Source organism: Solanum stenotomum, chromosome 4 (genome assembly GCF_019186545.1).
Source record: "Solanum stenotomum isolate F172 chromosome 4, ASM1918654v1, whole genome shotgun sequence".
Classification (NCBI taxonomy): Eukaryota; Viridiplantae; Streptophyta; class Magnoliopsida; order Solanales; family Solanaceae; genus Solanum; species Solanum stenotomum.
The window spans coordinates 23687641-23712370 of record NC_064285.1 but is presented as its reverse complement, the minus strand read 5'-3'; positions in this window follow the sequence as shown (position 1 = coordinate 23712370).

Below are 24730 nucleotides of genomic sequence, written 5' to 3'. Positions count from 1 at the left end.
TTGTCACTTTAACTACAATGCCATTTTCTAGGTTATCCTCATTTTACATCGGGAAATTAAGTTTGGCTTTAGCACCGTGACACATTCTCGTAGCCTTATCATAAGCCCTTGCGGATTCTTCTTTTGTATTTGATAGGTTAAAACTTAATAAAGTTTTGTACAAAAAAAATAAAGGTTTTGTCAAATTACTAGTAATATTTTTTTAATAATAGAATATCTTGACTATGCGGAAGTAGACTATGGTGTCACCTTCTTTCCTACTTATCTGTTTCAGTTGCAAAATGATTCTTATAATTAATTGAAAAGTTGCAAACTAAGATTGTTGAATTTTCAAAGGAAAGACATCAAGAAGGAGAAATATAAGTTCATGAAGAAGATCTCATTGTAGACATTTTTTTCATTGCATACTTCATTGTGAGTACTATAGTTTTTTTCGTTTTTTTTTGTGGTTAAAAGAAGTGAGTACTAAGTTATATAGTCTCGAAGTTAATATCTCAAAAGGTCACTCAACTTAAAAATTTATCTAACAAAGTCGTCAAATTTTGTTTTATATCGATAAAATTATTCAACTTAGGCTTTTTTATCAATAAAATCACTCATCTAAATTTACGTTAGAAGAAAATCTAACCTAATAATTAAAATATCTTTTTATGCCATATATAACTATAGACCCCATAAATAAATAAAATTTTAAGAAAATTAAATTTTCTATTACGAAAAAACTAAAAACGAATTAAAATAATTGGGAAAGGAAAAGACTGAATTACCCTTCCAAAATCCGGTTTAGACTTTTCCTTATTAGAACAGACCAACTTCACATGGGTATATCTCACTCATACGAACTTGAAATCATGCAAACTCGTCGGCGTTGGAAAGATAATTCCAAGATATTTCCTACGGTATCTGAAAGCACACATAACTCATCTTGATCTAGGAGTTGTGGCCATTTGAAGTTGACCCAAAACTCAAACTTAACATAACTTAACAAATTTCTAGATTTTCATTCTTTCCTAAAATGACTATTTCCAATTCTAACTCTTTTTAGTTCTTTCAAATGGCGAGGAGTTACAATATCTCCCCCTTGGGAACATTCGTCCTCGAATGAGATTACTCTTAATAGGCTAAGGGTGTAACATCAACCATTCAGTTCAAACACCCATCAAGCAAATCTAACACATCAAGTATATAAATTATGGAGTACTAAGAAGAGAATTAGTACCTTGATCTGGAATTTCTCTGGGTTCAAAGAGATGTGGATATCTCTTCTTCATATCTTCCTCAGCTTCCAAAGTAGCTTCCTAAACAAATTGATTCCTCCAAAGAACTTTGACTGATGCTGCCTCTTTTGTTCTCAACCTGCGAACTTGGCGATCTAGAATCTGAACAAGAATCTCCTCATAAGATAAGTTATCCTTGATCCCAATATCTCCGTTGATATAATCAATAAAGGATCGTGCATGCACTTCTTCAACATGGAGATATAAAATACCGGGTGAACCGCGGCTAACTCTTGTGGTAGCTCCAAATCATAAGCTATATTACCAACTCATTTGGATATTCTGTAAGGTTCAATATACTGGGTACTAACCTTCCCCTTCTTACCAAATCTCATAACACCCTTCATGGGTGAAACTTTCAAGTATACCCAATCATCTACTTCAAACTCTAACTCCCTTCTCCTAACATCGGTGTAGGATTTCTGACATCTCTGCACCGTTTTCAACCTCTCTTGAATGACTTTCACCTTTTCCATAGCTTAATGAACTAAGTCTGGTCCTATCAACCCAGCTTCACAAACTTCAAACCACCCAATAGTAGATCTTCATCTTCTTCCATAAAAAGCTTCATAAGGAGCCATTTGGATGCTAGAGTGGTACCTATTGTTGTAAGCAAATTCAGTAAAAGGTAGGTGATTATCCCAATTACCTTTGAAATCAATCACACAAGCCATCAACATATCCCCTAAGGTATGAATAGTGCGCTCTGCTTGCCCATCTGTCTGAGGATGAAAGGTAGTACTTTATATCACCTATGAAACCAAGCCTTTTTGGAATGACTTCCAAAACTGAGTAGTAAATTGCGCACCTCTGTCTGAAATAATGGAGACCAAAACCCCATGAAGTCTTACCACCTCTTGAATATACAACTTATCATAATCTTCTGCAGAATGGGTAGTCGTTACCGGCAAAAAGTGGGCTGATTTGGTCATTTTATCAACAAACACCCAAATCGAATCATCTTGTCTGCAACACCTTAGTAAACCAGTGATGAAGTCCATATTGATCATCTCCCACTTCCATTCCGGAAGTTCTATATTTTGAGCCAAATCATCGGGCATTTAATTCTCTAATTTAACTTGTTGACAATTTGAACACTTAGTAACAAACTATGCATTGCCCTTATTCATACTACTCCACCAATAGACCTCTCAAATCGCGATACATATCTGTGGAACCTGGATGGATAGAATATCAAGAGCTATGAGCTTCCTCCATAATCATCTCTTAGAATTCATTCATCCTTGGTACACACAATCTACCTTAATACCTCAATACACCATCTCCCCCTTGTTCAGAAGCCATTACTTTTTCTTATGAACATTTGCCTTCAATTCTAGCAAAATAGGATCTTTGTCTTGCTTCTCCTTAACTTCAGATACTAATGATGATTCAGCCCCATTCATCACCACTACTTCTCCTTCTGTGGAATCCATTAGTCGAACTCCCAATCGTGCAAGTCTATACACATCTCTCACTAGCTCTTTCTTATCTTTCTCAAAATGGGTGGTACTACCCATAGACAATCTGCTCAAGGCATCAGCAACAACATTAGCCTTACTTGGGTGGTAAAGAATACTCATGTCATAATCCTTGAGTAATTCTGACAACCTCCTTTGTCTGAGATTAAGCTCTTTTTGAGTAAAAACATACTAAAGGCTCTTGTGGTCAGTGAACACATCTACATGAACACTATAAAGATAATGGCAACATATTTTCAAAGTAAATACTACGGCTGCCAACTCTAGATCATGGGTTATGTAGTTTTCTCAACCTTCTCATTCTACATTAACACACAACCCAAATTCACTCTAAAAGCATCACAATATACGACAAAACCTTGAGTACCTTCTAGAAAGGGAAATAGTTGGGTAGTAGTCAACCTCTTTTTCAATTCCTGAAAGTTTTTCTCACAAGCTTCAGACCATTGAAATTTCACTGTTTTCTGAGTTCACTTGGTCAAAGCGGATGAAATAGATGAGAACCCCTATACGAACCTTCTATAATAGCCTACCAACTCCAAGAAACTCCTAATATCAATTGGAGATGTGGATCTACGCCAATTCTACACTGCCTCTATAATCTGAGTATCAACTTTAATTCCCTCTCCAAACATAATGTAGCCTAAGAATGCCACAGACTCAAGCCAAAACTCACATTTTGAGAACTTAGCACACAACTCTCTATCCTTTAGAGTCTAGAGAACTATTTTGAGATGGCTAGCATGATCTTCCTCATTCCTCAAATAGATTAGTATGTCATCAATTAACACGATAATAAACATATCTAAATAAGGCTTGAATACTCTATTCATAAGGTCCATGAATGTTTCAGGCGCGTTGGTCAAACAAAAGGATATACCAAAAAACTCATAATGGCCATAACGGGTTCTGAATGTTGTCTTCGGAATATCACATTCCCTTACTCTTAACTGATAGTTGCCTAATATAAGGTCCATCATAGAGAAACAAGTAGCACCCTGAAGCTGATAAAAAAGATCATCAATTCTCGAAGGAGGATACTTATTCTTGATGGTAACCTTGTTCAACTGACGCTAATCTATACAAATCCTAAGGGAACCATCCTTCTTCCTCACAAAAAAGATCGGAGCGCCCCAAGTTGAGACACTTGGTCGAATGAAGCCTTTATCTAGGCGATATTTCAATTTGCTCTTTTAGTTCTTTCAACTCTCCTTGTGCCATTCTATATGGAGGAATAGATATGGGACTAGTGTCTAGAAGAATGTCTATACCGAAGTCTATTTCTCTCTTAGGAGGGACTCCGGGAAGATCATCTAGAAAGACTTTTAGAAACTCTTTTACTACTGATATTAACTGAATAGGAGGTATCTCAACACTAGAGTCATTAACTCGAACTAAGTGATAGACACACCCCTTGGAAACTAACTTTCTTGCCTTAAGGTACGAAATAAAATGACCCTTAGGCCATACTGAAGTACTTTTCCACTTTAAGACTAGCTCATTTGGAAACTAAAACTTGAAAACTCGATTTCTACAATAAACTGAGGCATAACAGGCACGAAGCCAGTCCATGCCAAGAATGACTTCAAAATCTACTATGTCTAACTCAACTAAATTAGTCATGGTACTCTTGTGATTGATGGAAACGATACAATCACGATATACTCGCTCAACTAGAATAGACTCCCCTAACAGGTGTAGAAACACAAAAGGTTTCACAGAGTTTCTCAGGAAGAGCATCAAAATTATTTGCAACATAAGGGGTTACAAAAGATAAACTTACTCCTGGGTCTAGCAAAGCATAAACATCAAGAGTAAAGACTTTGATCATAACAGCGACAACATCTGGAGAGTACTCTTGATCTTGACGACTAGTGATCGCATAAAGGTAGTTTGCCCCTCCGCTAGTAACGGAAGTAGCTCCTCTAGGTACAGCCCTGTCTGGTGGAGTAACTGATGAAGATTGGGCTTTATTGCCCTGATTCCCATTTTCTTGCCGATTCTTAGGGCACTCTTTCATGAAGTGACCCCCTTGTCCACACTTAAAACAACTTGTAGAGCCATCGCGACACTCACCTGGGTGAGTTCTACCACATTTATCACATGCAGAAGCCCAGTTACCTCCTTGTCCCACACTACCCTGAGACTGTGCAGGTCTAGTTCTGAAGTTCTGTGAATTCTGACCATTATATTCACTTTTGTTTTTGTGTGCAGGTGCACTAGCAGATGATGGAGTAGGTCCATTTTTCTTTTGTTGGAAAGAAGACCGGTTCACATTATTTCTCTACTGTCCTAACTCATTCCATGTCTTCGCTTTCTTATTTCTAGACTCCTCCATATCCTTCAGCTTCTCTTCCTCAACCTGCTACATATAGACCATGAACCTTGTTATATCAATGTCCCCAATAAGCATGGTTTCCTTTGACCCAGCAAAAAAAAGACTCATCCTGCTCTTCATATCCGCAACCATCTCCGGAACATGTGATTTTTATCCATGAATTCATTCATCAGGTTGGTTGATTTGAATTCTTGAGAAATTTTTGAGGTTTTGTGCTTTATTCTTTAACAATGGAGTTTCGCTGAGTTCTTGAGGCGAGAGTCTTGCGTTTAAGTGTTGTTCATGATGTGATTTGGATGGGTTTTCTAGGAATTATGTTGGGTTTATGAATCTAAGAAAGTTTGAAAGAAATTAATCGATTCTCGGAGATTAGGACCAAAAATCGAGAAGAAAAATTTGTCAAAACATTTTCGATAATAGGCTTCCCCCTCCCCCCGCAGCATCAAATGGGTTGGTGCCCTGCGCCTGCAGTGCACCCCAAACCAGCCAGGGATTTAGGCCCCTTCCACCTCCGTCTTTTAACCCGTATACGTTCCTTTGAATCGTTTCTTTGCTCTCTTCTTATTACTACTTATCTAAGTCTTCATTAATCAATGAGAGATCCTACATATTCTAATCATAACTCTTGAATTCACATTTCAAATTCAAAGTAAATATTAAGAGTAAAGTTCAAGAAAGTCCTTCTGAGTCCTTTTAAGAAGTCTTCTTCAATTATTTATAGCTTGTTTTAAGACTTGAGTAAATGAATATGATAAGGAAAGTTGAGTTTCATTTTTCAAAATAATTATAAGCGAACTAAGTAATCCTAAGTGTATATATTTTTACATTTAAATGAGAGGAAACCTTGATTCTAAACTAGTTCATGAATAGTTTTAAGTTTTGTCTCTTGTAAGAGAACCTATTCAGTAGTTATCTCAAATTGAGGAGGATTTATGTTTTTAAACATATGAGTAAGAGTTATATATATTATTGGAAATAGTACTGAGCACCGATATGGGGATGAGTTCATACAATTCAAAATCCACATAAATCATGTATGCCAATATCGGTAAAGGATCATACTTTATAGATGATCCCTTATTGCTTTTAAGCATAACTTAGTAGATCCACTTAGTTGAGGATATCCTATACTCCGGCAAGGTATATGACAGTTCTGGCATCGTGGGTGAGACGATGCATCATCACGTTGCTCATAGTGAAGGTTCTCGGTTAGAGAATCTCCCAAATAAGAGTAAAGAGTCTATTATTGTATTTTTATATACATTGAGTTGTTATCAACAGTTTTAAAAGCTTTATACATCTTGCATCTGTTATTGTTGCATCTATACAGGTTGGAGTTGAGTATTCTTGAGCTGAGTTGAGTTGAGTATTCTTGAGTTAAGATGAGGTGGGTATCTCTTCCTTTCTATTAATTCAAGTTATATGTTATGTTCCAGTGTACCCCTTACATGCTTGTACATTTAATGTACTAACGCCATTTGGGTTGCATCATTTGATGATGCAGATACAGGTATTCAGGATCATCAACCGACGCTCTGTTGATCTAGTCGCATTCTAGCTAGCTTTGGTGAGCCTCCTTGCTTTTCGGAGGGTTTCACACTTAGATTTCAGTTTATTAAGCATGTCGTGGGTCTTGTCCTCACTTCCATCATAGTATTTTTAGAGGCTTCATAGACAAAAGATTTTAGGAGTCTTTTCCCTATCTTCCTTTGTGATGTTTTGAGACTTGAAGTAAATCTTTTATGTTTAATTATATACTTTCAGACTTCTATTGAGACCTTATGAGGTAATGCAGTAATTGAGTTCCTATATTCTTCAGTAAGTCTTCCACTGAGTAATTAGCCAGACCAAGGGTTAGCTTGGAGATCAACATTGATTCTCCAGTGTCGGTCACATCTAGGATGTAGACTCGGGCAGTGACAATATGAATCTGAATACAACTCAAAATTTACTCCCAAATTAAAAACAATCACATTCCATTAAAATGCACAACAACAAATACAAAGAAAAATAAAAAATGGGTCAAGATGCAGACTTGCAATTGACATTAGCATCTTGAAGTTATTCCTAAAGAATCATTATTATACAAATTAAAAGAAATATATAATAGAAGATGAGCACAGAAAGAGGATTAACATGGAAAATAAGCAATGCAACCAAATAAAAATTCATTCAACTGAATTCTATAATAGAAAAACATGATATATACAATTACGAACAAGAAATAATTAAGTTTCCTGTTATTTTTGTTCTTCTAAAAATAAAAAATGGAAATCAAATTGTTGCTTCTAATAACAGCAATCAATACTTGATGTGTCATATAGTTTCAATTTCTCGCTGATAGAGCAAGGGTCAGTTCAAGATTGAGCTCCTCATTTTCTAGGTTATCCTCGTCTAATGTCGGGAAATTGATTTTTTCTTTAAGGCCGCGATACATTCTCATCGCCTTAAGATAAGTTTTTGCAGCTTCTTATTTTTTGTCAAAGGTCCCAAGCCAGACACATACTTTCTGATTTGTAATATCAGTTTTGTACTTACCCCATGGCATTTTCCTAACACTCCTATATCGAATCTCAGGTGGGGTTGCAACTATTGCCACTATAGCTACAATGCCATTTCTAGGTTATCCTCATTTGACATCGGGAAATTAAGTTTGGATTTAGCACCGTGATACATTCTCGTAGCCTTATCATAAGCCCTTCCGGCTTTTTATTGTTTATCAAAGCCCAAGCCAGACACATACTTTTTGGTTTGTAAATTCAGCTTTGTACTTCCCCTGTGACCTCTTCCTCACACCCCTATATGGAACCTCATTTGGGGTGACAGTCGTTGTTACTACAACTACAATGCAATTTCCTCTCTCTGTCATCTGAAAATATAGACGAAATTTAATATGAAAATATGGAAGGAATATTTTATATACAGAGAAGACTTAGTGAGTGAAAAAGGATGATGAAGACTGATTTATATCGCTGTTTCTCAGGGGATACATTTGATCCAGTAATTAATTTACATGGCATTTGAGTTATTTTAGTAAAATACATTGAAGATATAAGTTACTTGAAAATAAAAAATAGATTGACTCTTCCAAAAAAAATAGTAGAAATAATAAATCTCATTCGAGTTTATCATTCGTTAGGCTACCTATAATTTTTTAAATTTACTTTTTTTCCAAAACAAACAAAAAAGTTCATCCCTTGAACTAAATATACTCTTAGTTAAGCAATATTTTCATATTTTATTCTGATAAGTATGATATATTCACATTTCATTTTATTTTATTTCTTAATACATGATTGACATTATAAAATTGCATGTTTTATTAAGTATCTTTTTCTATTTTTCCAACAGTCCCCACCCCACCCACCCTCTTCAAATAAAGGAAAAAATATATATGATTTTTTCCTTCTTGTTTTTAAAATGTTTACTCAAGTCAATGAAATAAGGAGATCCAAAATAAAGTTTTAAAGATATTTTTTGGTGAAACACTAATCCATATACAAATATATATTGAGTTTCAGTTGCATTTTGTATTTGATAGGTTAAAATTTACTAACGTTTGACAAAAAAGAAAAATACTGGTTTTGTCAAATTACTAGGAATATATTTTAATAATAGAATATCTTGACTATACACAAGTAGACTATGTATTTTGCATTTCCTAATTCCGTCTTGAGGAGTTATTTCCATTACTTTTGTTCTACTAGATGGTATCACCTTCTTTCTTATTTATTTATTTCAGTTGCAAAATGATTCTTATAATTAATTGAAAAGTTGCAAACTAAGATTGTTGAATTTTCTAAGGTCAGACATCAAGAAGGAGAAATATAAGTTCATGAAGAAGATCTCATTGCAAACATTTTTTTCATTGCATACTTCATTGTGAGTACTATAATTTTTTTAGTTTTTTTTTTATGGTTAAAAGAGGTGAGTACTATAGTTATATAATCTCGAAGTTAATATCTCAAAAGGTCACTCGACTTAAAAATTTATCTAACAAAGTCATTAAACTTTGTTTTATGTCAATACAATCATTCAACTTAGGCTTTTTGATCAATAAAATCACTCATCTAAATTTACGTTAAAAGAAAATCTAACCTAATAATTAAAATATCTTTTATGCCATATATAACTATAGACCCCATAAATAAATAAAATTTTAAGAAAATTAAATTTTCTTTTGTGAAAAAACTATATTAGTAAAATAAATAAATAAACAAATATATATATATATCATAATTAGTGATTTTCTGAAAGAAAAAAAAGGGACCAATTGTTGTAGATTGGTGATTAATCAGGGGAATTATTGATAGTATCTGTTGAAATTGCTGCAAATTTTAAGTTTTTCAGTGTGTTAGTTTCACCATAAACGTGAAAATGGTCGAAAAACTCTTCGTTTTAAATATAAAACAATTTTTATATGATAATTTCTTACCATATGAATTAAAATCTATAATATTTTTTGTCCGTTAAAACTCCTTAATAAGTTTTTTATATTATTTTTATTTATTTGTGAAATTTATAATCATATGGCATAAAACAAATATTTTATTTGTCATATTAGATTTTTTAATGTAAAATTTAGTTTAGTGATTTTATTGATACAATAGCCAAAGTTAAGTGATTTTATTGAAACAAAATAAAGTTCAATAACTTTGCTAGATAAATTTATAAAATTGAGTGATCTTATGAGATATTTAATTCCTTATTTTCGTGGTGACTTTAATAGTTGTTTGTCTGGTTAAATATATGACTATTCCAATATCAATATACTATTAATTCGTTTTGAAGATCTAAAATTCAATAAACATAAATAAGATTTTGCTACTTTAAGATCAAACTGAAAGACAAATTACAATCTCAAAAAGTTGGACCATAAAATTCACCGAATCATAATTCGATGTAGAAAAACAAAACACTGAAAAATGATACATCGAAGAAGACACAATTAAGTTTCTATATTATTAGCATTTTCGAGGTTATCCTCATTTGTGGCGGGAAATTAAGTTTGGCTTTAGGGCCGTGATACATCCTTGTCGCTGTATCAAAGGCCCTTGCAGCTTCTTCCTCTGTTTTGAAAGTACCAAGCCAGACACGTACCTTATTGATGGGGTTTATAATCTCAACTCCATATGTCCCCCATGGCCTCTTTCTCACACCTTTATACCGCATTTCGTTTGGTGGTACATTCACCGCCGTCGCCGTCACATCGTCATTTTTTTTCTTTGCCATTTGAAAAAACTAAAAGAATGTTTTGTATATAGAGAAGACTCTGTGAGTGAAAAGACAAGGGAGAGAGTGGTTTATATAACCATTTCTCAGAGATACATTTAATTTGGTCAATTAATTATTAATTATATTTGGAAAAATAATTGTTGAATTGTTGACTAAGATTACATTAATTTTGACTAGGGAAATTCTCTAAATGTCCACTAAGTTTGCATATCAAAAAATAATATTTTAATTAATAATAAGTTCATAACCAATTAAAAATACTCAAAGGTAAGTAAATTGCTAAAAAGGAAATTTATTAATTTAGTTGCAACATCATCTTTAGTCTAACAATAATTTTTTTTTAAATAAGTAGGGCGACATGTACTGGTGTAACCTTGTACCTTTGGGTTCTAGTTTAAATCAATGTTCTATCATTTTTATTTTACTCAAATTCTTGTTTAGATTATTAATAGATGACATAAATTAAATTTAATGTCTAAGATCTAATTGATTAAAATAAATCCTAAATCATAATTTATTTAACATTATATGTAAGGAAAAAATAATCTCTCTTCCTTCTTTTTGTTTATCTTTCACACAAGATATTTTTGTTTCATTCTCATTTTATATTATTATTTTATTGCATTTTTTTTAAAGTCATTTAGAGTAGTTAGAATCAATAGGAAGTGTTAGTACACTTTAGAAGGACTTAAACGGCTAAACGATGAAAAACGGGTTGGCGCGGACGGCTCTGGCGCATTGTTGGCACGCCGCGCCTGCCCCCAAAGTTCAGAGACTCATTTTGGGCGCACTGCTGGTGCGCCGCTCCAGCCTCTCTGGCACAGATGGGGCGCGCCACGCCAGGCCCTCCCCAGGTGAGTTCCTAACGAATTTTCTTCTCATTTTCTGACCTTAATTCGATTAAACTCAATTCCTTTTCTCAATATCTTCTTTGATTCAAATACCCAAAACAAGTACACTAGAATTTAACATGAAACAACTCTTAAAATCGATAAGACATCTCAAGAAAACTCATCAATCCCATATGAGTTCAAGAATGAAAGCAATTCAAGAACACAACTCAAGAACATCAAATCCTCAATCTTTTAGGACGAAAATTACACTGAATTAAACATGTTTGGCGTATGGGTGAACGAACCCAGCGCTATGTGAACTCACATACCTTGTAGGGATCACCCCTTGACGAAATCCACATGCAATTCTCCAAAAATTCGACGAATCTTGAACTTTCTTCTCCTTTCTCCTCTTTTCTCTTTTTTACAAGCCCTAGAGTGAATTTCCAATTCTCTAAACTGATATAATTCTGATTAGACCCCAAATAAACTCCTAAAAACGAATTAAAAAATTAGGTAAGGAAAAGACTAAATTACCTTTCCAAAATTCGGTTTAGACTTTCCTTATTTGAACAGCCCAACTACAAATGGGGATATCACACTCACACGAACTCAGAATCACGCAAACTCGGCAGCGTTGGAAAGATAATTCCAAGATATTTCCTACAATATCTAGAAGCACACCTAACTCATCTTGAGCTAGGAGTTATGGTAATTTGAATTTGACCCAATACTCAAACTTAACGTAACTTAACAAATTTCTTGGTTTTCATTCTTTCCAAAAATGAATATTTCCAATTCTAACTCTTTTTAGTTCTTTCAAAAGGTGAGGTGTTACACATAAAAACACATTTTTCATGAGAAGTCTAAAGATAATAGAGTACTATGTATAGTATGACAAAATCCCATGTAATGTAGCATGTGTTAATTTGCTATTTTAGCTTCAAATGAAAGACGAAACAACTTCCCTCAATCCACAAGGTTCCTTCATGTCTTTTCCTTTTCCGATCAAACAACCAAACAAAAATTCAGCTAATAAAATTTGTTAGCGGCAAAAAGTAAGGTCTCTCAGGGTTTTATACGTCATGTCACGTCTAGAGTGTTCTTTGTGTCATTACACATTCTTAGGCCACATTGTGTTTGACAAGGTTATTCTAGTTGACACTCAAAATATTGAAGTAGTGTAGAATTGGCTCACACCCACATCCCAACTTACATAAGGAGTTTCATTAATTTGGTGGGTTACTAAAGATGGTTCGTCGAGGGGTTCTCATATATTTCATCCCCAAAGACTAAGTTGACCTAGAAGAAGGGTAAGTTTCAATGGTCTACGGCTTGTAAGAAAAACTTTTAGAAATTGAAAATTCGATTGACTACTGCTCCAGTACTGATCCTACCGCAATGTACAAAAGGTTTTTTCATATATTGTTATGCGCCCAGAGTGGGTCTTATTTGTGTACTGATATAGAATGGTAAACATGCNATTTGCTATTTTAGCTTCAAATGAAAGACGAAACAACTTCCCTCAATCCACAAGGTTCCTTCATGTCTTTTCCTTTTCCGATCAAACAACCAAACAAAAATTCAGCTAATAAAATTTGTTAGCGGCAAAAAGTAAGGTCTCTCAGGGTTTTATACGTCATGTCACGTCTAGAGTGTTCTTTGTGTCATTACACATTCTTAGGCCACATTGTGTATGACAAAGGTATTCTAGTTGACACTCAAAAGATTGAAGTACTGTAGAATTGGCTCAGACCCACATTCCCAATTTACATAAGGAGTTTCATTAATTTGGCGGGTTACTAAAGATGGTTCGTCGAGGGGTTCTCATATATTTCATCCCCAAAGACTAAGTTGACCTAGAATAAGGGTAAGTTTCAAAGGTCTAAGGCTTGTGAAAAAAACTTTTAGAAATTGAAAAATTGATTGACTACTGCTCCAGTATTAATCCTACCGCAATGTACAAAAGGTTTTGTCATCTATTGTTATGCGCCCAGAGTGGGTCTTATTTGTGCACTGATATAGAATGGTAAACATTGTAGGTTAAACATATGAGCATGAACTATAAATATTATTGAAAGTAGTAGTAAGCACCGATATGGGGATGAGTTCAGACAACTCAAAATCCTCATAAACAATGAATGCTAATATGGGTAAAGGATCATAATTTTAAGATTATTCCTAATTGATTTTAAGCATAGCCCAGTGGATCCATTTAATTGAGGATGTCCCATACTCCGGCAAGGTATATGAAAATTCTGGCAGTGTGGTTGAGATGATGTATCATCACGTTGCTCGTAGTGATGATTGTCGGTTAGAGAATCTCCCAAATAAGAATAAAGAGTTTATTATTGTATTTTTTTATGCATTGAGTAGTTATCGACTGTTTTAAAAGCTTTATACATCTTACATCTTTTATTGTTACATCTATACAAGGTTGATGTAAGTACTATTGAGTTGAGTATTCTTGAGTTGAGTTGAGTGGAGACGGGGTGAGTATGTCTTCCTTTCTATTAGTACAAGCTATATGTTATGTTTCAGTGTTCCCCTTACATGTTCGTATATTTAATGTACTGACGCCATTTGGATTGCATTATTTAATGATGCAGATAAAGGTATTCAGGATCATCAACCGGCGCTCTATTGATCTAGTCATATTCCAGCTAGCTTTGGTGAGCCTCCTTGCTTTCCGAAGGGTTTCACATTTAGATTTCATTTGATTTAGGATGTCGTGGGTTTTGTCCCGACTTCCATCATAGTATTTTAGAGGTTTCATAAACAAAAGTTTTGAGGAGTCTTTTCCCTATCTTCCTTTGTGATGTTTTGAGACTTGAAGTAAATCGTTTATGTTTAATTATATATTTTCAGACTTCTATTGAGACCTTATGAGTTAATTCAGTAATCGAGTTCCTATATTCTTCAGTAAGTTGTAACATCTCGCAAAATTGAAAGAACTAGAAAGAGCTAGAATTAGAAAGAGTGATTTTTGGAAATAATAAAAATCTGGAAAATTGGTCAAGTTAAGTTAAGTTTGAGTTTTTGGCCAACTTCAAACGACCATAACTCCTAGCTCAGGATGAGTTAGGTGTGTTTCCAGATATCATAGGAAAGATCTTGGAATAATCTTTTCAACACCACTGAGTTTGCGCGATTTTGAGTTTGTATGAGTGAGTTATCCCCATTGGAAGTTGGGTTGTCCATATAAGGAAAGTCCAATCCGAATTGGTTCAGTTTAGAAAATTGGAAATTTACGCTATTGTTTTTGGAGAAATAATGCAAGAGGAGAAAAGAAGAGAAAGAGCAAAGTTCGTCGTTCTTGAAGGTTTAGCTTGTGGATTTCGACAAGGGTTGATTCCTAAATAAGTATGTGAGACTTTCATAGCGTTGGGTTCGTTCACCCACGCGCCAAACATATTTATTTCAGTGAAATTCATTCTAGAAAGTTGAAAGTTGATGAATCTTGAATGGTGTTCTTGAAATTGGACTTCGTTCTTGAATTAAGTTGAGATTAAGGAGTTCCTTGAGGTTATAATGTTGTTTCCTTGAGTTGTTTGAGTTAGAATATTATGTACATATACTGGGTATTTGAATCTAAAGAGGGATTGATAAAAAGAATCGAAATTAGGTAAATTGGGGTTAGAAAACGAGGAAGAAAAATCGGACAAGGAACAGGTACCAAGTCCGCGACGCGGACCTATTCCTTCTGTGTGAAAATTTTCTTTCCGTGTCGCTGAGAGGTCGCGGACTCCTCTGTTTCAAAAATAAATTTCACGATCACATATTTAAGTGCATCTCCTCATCGCGGACTTGCTTCCAGACAGTGATTTCTTGATCTTTTCTCATGATTAACTATCTAAAAACACTCATAAACATCATAAAATCTTTTCTATCACAAATCACAATCCTTGAATCCATAACTCAATTCAAGGAAAGTTAAGAGTCAAGTCAAGAGAAGTTAAGAGTCAAGTCAAGAAAAGTTCATAGAGTCTACAAAAAGTTTTTTATAAATGTTTTAACTTTGTTTTAAGACTTGAGTTTTGAGTTTAGTAAAGAGTAAAGTTTGAAGTTCATTTCTTTAGAAGAGTATATCGGGACTATGTATTTCCAAAGAGTAAAATGTTTTCACATTTAAAGACGAAAGGAAACCTTGATTTCCAAAAGAGCCTTTGAACTAGTTTTCAGTTAAGAGTAAATGTTTTCACATTTAAAGAAGAAAGGAAACCTTGATTTCCAAAAGAGCCTTTGAGCTAGTTTTCAGTTAAAGAGTAAATGTTTTCACATTTGAGCAAGAGAAGGAACATCGATTCCAAGAGAGGTTTTAAGCTAAATTTTGAGTAATTATCTCAAACCAAAGAAAGAAGTTATGCTTATAAACATATGAGCTAAGTATTTTGGGAGTAGTATTGAGCACCAATATGGGGACGAGTTTGAGTTCAGATAACTCACGTCTCCATAAACCATGTAGATAGTAAAGGATCATACTTTTTAGATAAATACTTAAGTGATTTTTTGCATAGACTAGTGGATCCACTTAATTAAGTGTACTATATGATGGCAAAGTATTTGACAGTTCTAGAAGTGTGGGCAAGACGTTGTATCACCACTTTCGCTCATAATGGTGGTTGTCGGTTAGAGAAACTCCCACATAAATTATATTACTTTATTATATGAGTAAAGTTGAATTTGTCATTGCATTTCTTTAATGAACTGAGTTGTTTTCTACTGTTTTAAAAAGCTTTCTTATATATTGCGTGTGTTTTATTGCTTTATATTGAGTTAAGTTATTCATGAGTTGCGTAAAGCCAAGGTAAGTGTGTCTTTCATATTCTTTTCAAACCTATGTTGTGTTTAGTATTGTAACTTGCGTACTCGTGAATTCAATATACTGATGTCAGTTAGCCTGCATCATTTTATGATGCAGACGCAGGTAACCAGGGTCAGCATCCACCGCATCGTTGATCCAATAGAGCACTCAGAGTTAGTTGGTGAACCTCCTAGCTTTTCGTAGGATCCTCTTTATTGCTTTCAGTATTGTAGTTCATTAGGACGTCGTGGGTCTTGTCCCGACCTCCATCTCAGTTGTTTAGAGGCTTCATAGACATAGTTAGTTCATGAGTCTTTACTTTTCCTTTTCAGTTAAGTTGAGACTTGAGCTGCCACTTTGGCAGTGAATGTTATTTGTTACATTCTAAGTTATTTATTGAGCAGTTATGGTATTCTTTTAAAGTATATTTATCTTGAGTAAAGTCTTCCGCAGAGTAAGTAAGTCAGGCCAAGGGTTCGCTTAGGACCAGCAATGGTTCTCGAGTGCCAGTCCCGCCCAGAGTGTAGGCTCGGGGAATGACATAAGTCTTCCACTGATTAATGAGTCTGCCCAAGGGTTATGTTGGGGACCAACATTGGTTCTCCCGTGTCGGCAAAGTCTAGGGTATAGACTCGGGGAGTGACAATATGAATCTGAATACAATTCAAAATTTACTCCCAAATTAAAAACAATCACATTCCATTAAAATGCACACCAACAAATACAAAGGAATATACAAAATGGGTCAAAATGCACACTAGCTATGACATTATCATCTTGAAGTTACTTCAAACGAAACAAGATTATATAAATTAAAAGAAATACACAATAGAAGATGACCACATAAAGTGTATTAACATGGAAAATAAACAATCCAACCAAATAAAAATTCATTCAACTGAATTCTATAATGGAAAAAAAAATTATATATACAATTCAGAACAAGAAATAATTAAGTTTCCTGTTATTTTTGTTCTTCTAAAAATAAAAAATGGAAATTAAATTGTTCCTTCTAATAACTGCAATCAATCTTTGATGTACCATATAGTTTCATTTTCTCGCTGATATAGCAAGGGTGAGTTCAAGATTGAGCTCCTCATTTTCTAGGTTATTCTCATTTGATTTTGGGAAATTGATTTTGGATTTAAGGCCGCGATACATCCTCGTCGCCTTAACATAAGTTGTTGCATCTTCTTCTTTTCTGTCAATGGTCCCAAGCCAGACACGACTTTCTGATTTGTAATATCAGCTTTGTACTTACCCTATGGCATTTTACTAACACCCCTATATCGAATCTCAGTTGGGGTTACAACTATTGTTACTATAGCTACAATGCCATTTTCTAGGTTATCCTCATTTGACATCGGGAAATTAAGTTTGGCTTTAGCACCGTGATACATTCTCGTAGCCTTATCATAAGCCCTTGCGGGAAACTATTGTCACTTTAGCTAAAATGTTTACTCAAGTCAATAAAATAAGAAGATCCAAAATAAAGTTTTAAAGATTTTTTTTGGTGAAACACTATACCCTCTACAAATATTGAGTTCCATTTGCTTTTTATATTTGATAGGTTAAAACATAATAAGGTTTTGTAAAAAAAAATACAGGTTTTGTCAAATTACTAGTAATATTTTTTTAATAATAGAATATCTTGACTATGCACAAGTAGACTATGGTGTCACCTTATTTCTTACTTGTTTGTTTCAGTTGCAAAATGATTCTTATAATTAATTGAAAATTTGCAAACTAGGATTGTTGAATTTTCAAAGGCCAGACATCAAGAAAGAGAAATATAAGTTCATGAAGAAGATCTCATTGCAGACATTTTTTTCATTGCATACTTCATTGTGAGTACTATAGTTTTTTTAGTTTTTTTTTTTTTGTGGTTAAAAGAGGTGAGTACTATAGTTATATAGTCTCAAAGTTAATATCTCATAAGGTCACTCGACTTAAAAATTTATCTAACAAAGTCGTCAAACTTTGTTTTATATCGATAAAATTATTCAACTTAGGCTTTTTTATCAATAAAATCATTCATCTAAATTTACGTTAAAATAAAATCTAACCTAATAATTAAAATATAATTGTATGCCATATATAACTAGAGACCCCATAAATAAATAAAAATTTAAGAAAATTAAATTTTCTTTTATGAAAAAACTATATTAGTAAAATAAATATTATATATATCATAATAGGTGATTTTCTGAATGAAAAAAAAAAACGGACCAATTGTTGTAGAGTGGTGATTAATCAGGGGAATTATTGATATTATCAGTTGAAATTGTTGCAAATTTTAAGATTTTAATTGCGTCAGTTTCACCAATAACGTGAACAAGGTCGAAAAACTATTTGTTTTAATTATAAAACAATTTTCATCTGTTCACTTCTTACCATATGAATTAAAATCTATAATATTTTTTGTTCGTTAAAACTCCTTAACAACTTTTTTATATTATTTTTATTTATTTGTTAAATTTATAATCATATGTCATAAAACAAATATTTATATGTCATATTAGATTTTTTTAATGTAAAATTTAGTTTAGTAATTTTATTGATACAATAGCCAAAGTTAAGTGATTTTATTGAAACAAAACAAAGCTCAATGACTTTTCTAGATAAATTTCCAAAATTGAGTGATCTTATGAGATATTTAATTCGTTATTTTCATGCTAACTTTAATAGTTGTTTGTCTAGTTAACTATATCACTATTCCAATATCAATCTACTATTAATTCGTTTGGAAGATCAAAAATTCAATAAACATAAATAAGAGTTTGCTACTTTAAGATCAAACTGAAAGACAAATTACAATCTCGAAAAGTTGGACCATAAAAATTAACCGAATCATAATTCTATGTAGAAAAACAAAACACTGAAAAATGATGCATCGAAGAAGACATAATTAAGTTTCTATATTATTAGCATTTTCGAGGTTATCCTCATTTGTCGACGGGAAATTAAGTTTGGCTTTAGGGCCGTGATACATCCTTCCCACTGTATCAAAGGCCATTCCAGCTTCTTCCTCTGTTTTGAAAGTACCAAGTCAGACATGTACCTTCTTGATGGGGTTTGTAATCTCAGCTCCATATGTCCCCCATGGCCTCTTTCTCACACCTTTATACCGCACCTCTTTTGGTGGTACATCCACCGTCGTCGCCGTCACATCGTCATTTTTTTTCTTTGCCATTTGAGAAAACTAAAAGAATGTTTTGTATATAGAGAAGACTCTATGAGTTAAAAGACAAGGGAGAGAGTGGTTTATATAGCCATTTCTCAGAGACACATTTAATTTGGTCAACTAATTATTAATTATATTTGGAAAAATAATTGTTGAATTGTTGACTAAGATTATACGAATTTTGACTAGGGAAATTCTCTTAATGTCCACTAAGTTTGCATATCAAAAAAAAATATTTTCATTAATCATAAGTTCATACCCAATTAAAAAATACTCAAAGGGCAGTAAATTGCTAAAAAGGAAATTTATTAATTTAGTTACAACATCATCTTTAGTCAAACAATAATTTTTTAAAAATAAGTAGGGCGACATGTGGTGTAACCGTGTACCTTTGGGTCCTGCTTTAAATCAAAGTTCTATTATTTTTATTTTTCTCAAATTCCTGTTTAGATTATTAACAGATGACATAAATTAAATTTAATGGCTAAGATTTAATTGATTAAAATAAATCCTAAATTATAATTTATATAACATTATATGTAAGGAAAAAATAATTTCTCTTCCTTCTTTTTGTTTATCTTTCACACAGGATATTTTGGTTTCATTGTCATTTTATGTTATTATTTTATTGCATTTTTATTTTGAACTTTCTTTATTTAACATTTATTGAATTTTAAATACCCATGGACATGGACCATTATTTTTTAAAAAAAAATACTTTATATTGATATAAATTAAAGAAGATTATCACATTATTCATTTTATTGATTCATAATGTCATGCCTCGAGCCTACACCCTTGGTCTGACTTACGTACTCAGCGGAAGCCTTAAACATCACAAATATCTCAAATAAGGAACTTATGAAATAACTTAGAATGTCTTTAAAGAAAACATTCAAACTAGCCATTTTGGCTACTCAAGTCTCATAGCAAAACATCTGGAATACAAAGCTAAAGGACTCGTAACAAACTATCTGACTGTCTATGAAGCCTCTACAACAAAGAGGGATGTCTGTACAAGAACCCCGATCATCCTAACAACTAGAGGACTAAAATAAATGATAAAAACGAGTCCTCCGGATAGCATGGAGGCTCACCAACCAACTCTGAGTGCTCAACTGGATCAACGAAGCACTGGATGATGATCCTGGTCATAACAATAAAGCAGGTCAAATGGCGTCAGTACATTGAATGTACGAGTATGTGAGGGGAATACTAAAACCTAACGTAAGCTTGAAAAGAATCTAAAAGGAACACTTACCATGGCTTTGCTCAACTCATGAATAACTTAACTCAATATAAAGCAACAATACACATGCAATATATGGAAAGATTTTAAAACAGTAGGACACGACTCAATTTGTTAAAGAAATGCAATAACAACTCAACTTACTCATATAATAAAGTAATATAATATTGTGGGAGTTTCTCTAACCGACAACCCCCACTATGAGCCTAAGTGGTGATACAGCGTCTTCCCACGCTGCCAGAACAGTCCTATACTTTTATGTCATATAGAACGCTTTAACTAAATGGATTCACTAGTCTATGCCAAAAAGCTCTAAGGACAGATCTAAAAAGTATGATATATCTACCCATGATGGCTACATGATTTATGGAGGTTTAGTTATTATAAACTCGCGTCCCCATATTGGTGCTCAATACTAATCCCAAAATGTACTTAGCTCATATGTTTTTAAAACAAAATTATTTCTTTGGTTTGAGATAATTACTCAAAACTTAGCTTAAAAGCTCTCTTGGAAATCGGTGTTTCCTTTCTTACTCAAATGTGAAAACATTTCAACTCTTGGGAATACTTAGTTCCCCTATAATCTTTCAAGAAATGAAATTTTACTCTTATTCTTTAGTCAACTCAAAGTTTAAGTCTTAAAACAAAGTTAAAACGTTTGTAAAAGACTTTTGAAAAACTGTAAGAATTCGACGAATCTTGAACTTTCTTCTCCTTTCTCCTCTTCTCTCTTTTCTCCAAGCCCTAGAGTGAATTTCCAATTTTCTAAACTGATATATTTCTGAATAGACCCCAAATAAACTCCTAAAAACGAATTAAAATAATTGGGTAAGGAAAAGACTAAATTACCTTTTCAAAATCCGGTTTAGACTTTCCTTATTTGAACAGCCCAACTTCAAATGGGCATATCTCACTCATACGAACTTGAAATCATGCAAACTCAGCGGCGTTGGAAAGATAATTCCAAGATATTTCCTACAGTATCTAGAAGAACACCTAACACATCTTGATCTAGAAGTTATGCTCATTTGAAGTTGACCCAAAACTCAAACTTAACATAACTTAACAAAATTCCAAATTTTCATTATTTCCTAAAATGACTATTTCCAATTCTAACTCCTTTTAGTTCTTTCAAAAGGTGAGGTGTTACAATATCTCCCCCTTGGGAACATTCGACCTCGAATGAGATTACTCTTATTAGGCTAAGGGTGTAACTTCAATCATTCAGTTCAAACACCCATCGAGCAAATCTAACATATCAAGTATATAAATTATGGAGTACTAAGAAGAGAATTAGTGCCTTGATCTGGAATTTCTCCAGTTTAAAAGAGATGTGGATATCTCTTCTTCATATCTTCCTCAGCTTACTCAACAAATTGGTTCCTCCAAAGAACTTTGACTGATTCTACCTCTTTTGCTCTAAACTTGCAAACTTGGCGATCTAAATTCTGAATAGGTATCTCCTCATAAGATACGCTATCCTTGATCCCAATATCTTCAGTTGATATAATCAACAAAGGATCGTCCATGCATTTCTTCAACATGGAGATAAGAAATACCAGAAGTTCTATATTTTGAGCCAAACCATCGGGCATTTGATTCTCTACTTTAACTTGTTGACAATTCGGACACTTAGCAACAAACTATGCAATGCCCTTCTTCATACTACTCCACCAATAGACTTCTCTCAAATCGCGATAAATATTTGTGGAACCTGTATGGATAGAATATCTATAGCTATGAGCTTCCTCCATAATCATCTCTTGGAGTTCATTCACCCTTGGTACAAACAATCTACCTTCATACCTCAATATACCATCTCCCCCTTGTTCAAAAGCCATTACTTTTGCTTATGAACATTTGCCTTCAATTCAAGTAAAAAATGATCTTGGTCTTGCTTCTCTTTAACTTCAGATACTAATGATGATTCAGCCTCATTCATCACCACTACTTCTCGTTCTGTGGAATCCATTAGTCGAACTCCCAATCGTGCAAGTCTATGCACATCTCTCGCTAGCTCTTTCTTATCTTCTTCAAAATGGGCGGTACTACCCACAGACAACCTGCTCAAGGCCAGCAACAACATTAGTCTTACTTGGGTGGTAAAGAATACTCATGTCATAATCCTTGAGTAATTCTAAACACCTCCTTTGTCTGAGATTAAGCTCTTTCTGAGTAAACACATACTAAAGGCACTTGTGATCGGTGAACGCATCTACATGAACACCATAAAGATAATGGGGCCATATTTTCAAAGCAAATACTACGGCAGCCAACTCTAGATCATGGGTTGGGTAGTTCTTCTCATGAACTTTCTACTGTCTGGAGGCATAAGCTATAACCTTTCCATTCTACATTAACACACAACCCAAAACCACTCTAGATGCATCAAAATATACGACAAAACCTTGAGTACCTTCTGGTAAGGTCAATACTTGGGCAGTAGTCATCCTCTTTTTCAATTCCTGAAAGTTTTTCTCACAAGCTTCAGACCATTGAAATTTCACTATTTTCTTAGTTAACTTGGTCAAAGTGGACGAAATAGATGAGAACCTATATACGAAACTTCTATAATAGCCAACCAGCCCCAAGAAACTTCTAATATCAGTTGGAGATGTGGGTTTAGGCCAATTCTGCACTGCCTCTATAATCTGAGTATCAACTTTAATTCTCTCTCCAGGCACAATGTGGCCAAAGAATGCCACAGACGCAAGCCAAAACTCACATTTTGAGAACTTAGCACACAACTCTCTATCCTTTAGAGTCTGGAGAACTATTTTGAGATGGCTAGCATGATCTTCCTCATTCCTCAAATAGATTAGTATGTCATCAATGAACACGATAACAAACATATCTTAATAAGGCTTGAATACTCTATTCATAAGGTCCATGAATGTTGCAAGTGCATTGGTCAAACCAAAGGACATAACAAAGAACTCATAATGACCATAACGGGTTCTAAATGTTGTCTTTGGAATATCACATTCCATTACTCTTAACTGATGGTTGCCTGATCTGAGGTCTATCATAGAGAAACAAGTAGCACCCTAAAGCTGAACGAAAAGATCATCAATTCATGAAGAAGGATACTTATTCTTGATGGTAACCTTGTTCAACTGACGATAATCTATACAAATCCTAAGGGAACCATCCTTCTTCCTCACAAATAATATCGAAGCTTCCCAAGGTGAGATACTTGTTCAAATGAAACCATTATCTAGGAGATATTTCAACTGCTCTTTTAGCTCTTTCAACTCTCCTGGTGCCATTCTATATGGAGGAATAGATATGGTACGAGTGTCTCGAAGAATGTCTATATCGAAGTCTATTTCTCTCTTAGGAGGGACACCGGGAAGATCATCTAGAAAGACTTCTAGAAACTCTTTTACTACTGATATTAACTGAATATGAGGTATCTCAACACTAGAGTCATTAACTCGGACTAAGTGATAGATACACCCCTTGGAAACTAACTTTCTTGCCTTAAGGTACGAAATAAAATGACCCTTAGGCACTACTGAACTACTTTTCCACTCTAAGACTAGCTCATTTGGAAACTGAAACTTGAAAACTTGAGTTCTACAATCAACTGAGGCATAAAAGGAACGAAGCCAGTCCATACCAAGGATGAAATCAAAATCTACCATGTCTAACTCAACTAAATCAGTCATGGTACTCTTTTGATTGATGGAAACGACACAATCACGATATACTCGCTCAACTAGAATAGACTCCCCTAACAGGTGTAGAAACACAAAAGGTTTCACAGAGTTTCTCAGGAAGAACATCAAAATTATTTGCAACATAAGGGGTTAAAAAAGATAAACTTGATCCTGGGTCTAGCAAAGCATAAACATCAAGAGTAAAGACTTTGATCATACCAGTGACAACATCAGAAGAGTTCTCTTGATCTTGATGACTAGTGATCACATAAAGGCAGTTTACCCCTCTGCTAGTAATAGAAGTAGCTCCTCTTGGTGCAACCCTGTCTGGTGGAGCAACTGATGAAGATTGGGATTTATTGCCCTGATTCCCATTTTCTTGCCGGTTCTTAGGGAACTCTTTCATTAAGTGACCCTCTTGTCCATACTTGAAAGAACCTGTGGAGCTATCGCGACACTTACCTGGGTGAGTTTTACCACACTTAGCACATGTAGGATCCCAGTTACCTCCTTGTGCCACACTACCCTGAGACTGTGCGGGTCTAGCTCTGAAGTTCTGTGAATTCTGACCATTATATTCACCTTGTTTCTGGGTGTAGGTACACTAGCAAGTGATGGAGCAGGTCCATTTAGCTTTTGTTGGAAAGAAGACCGGTTCACATTATTT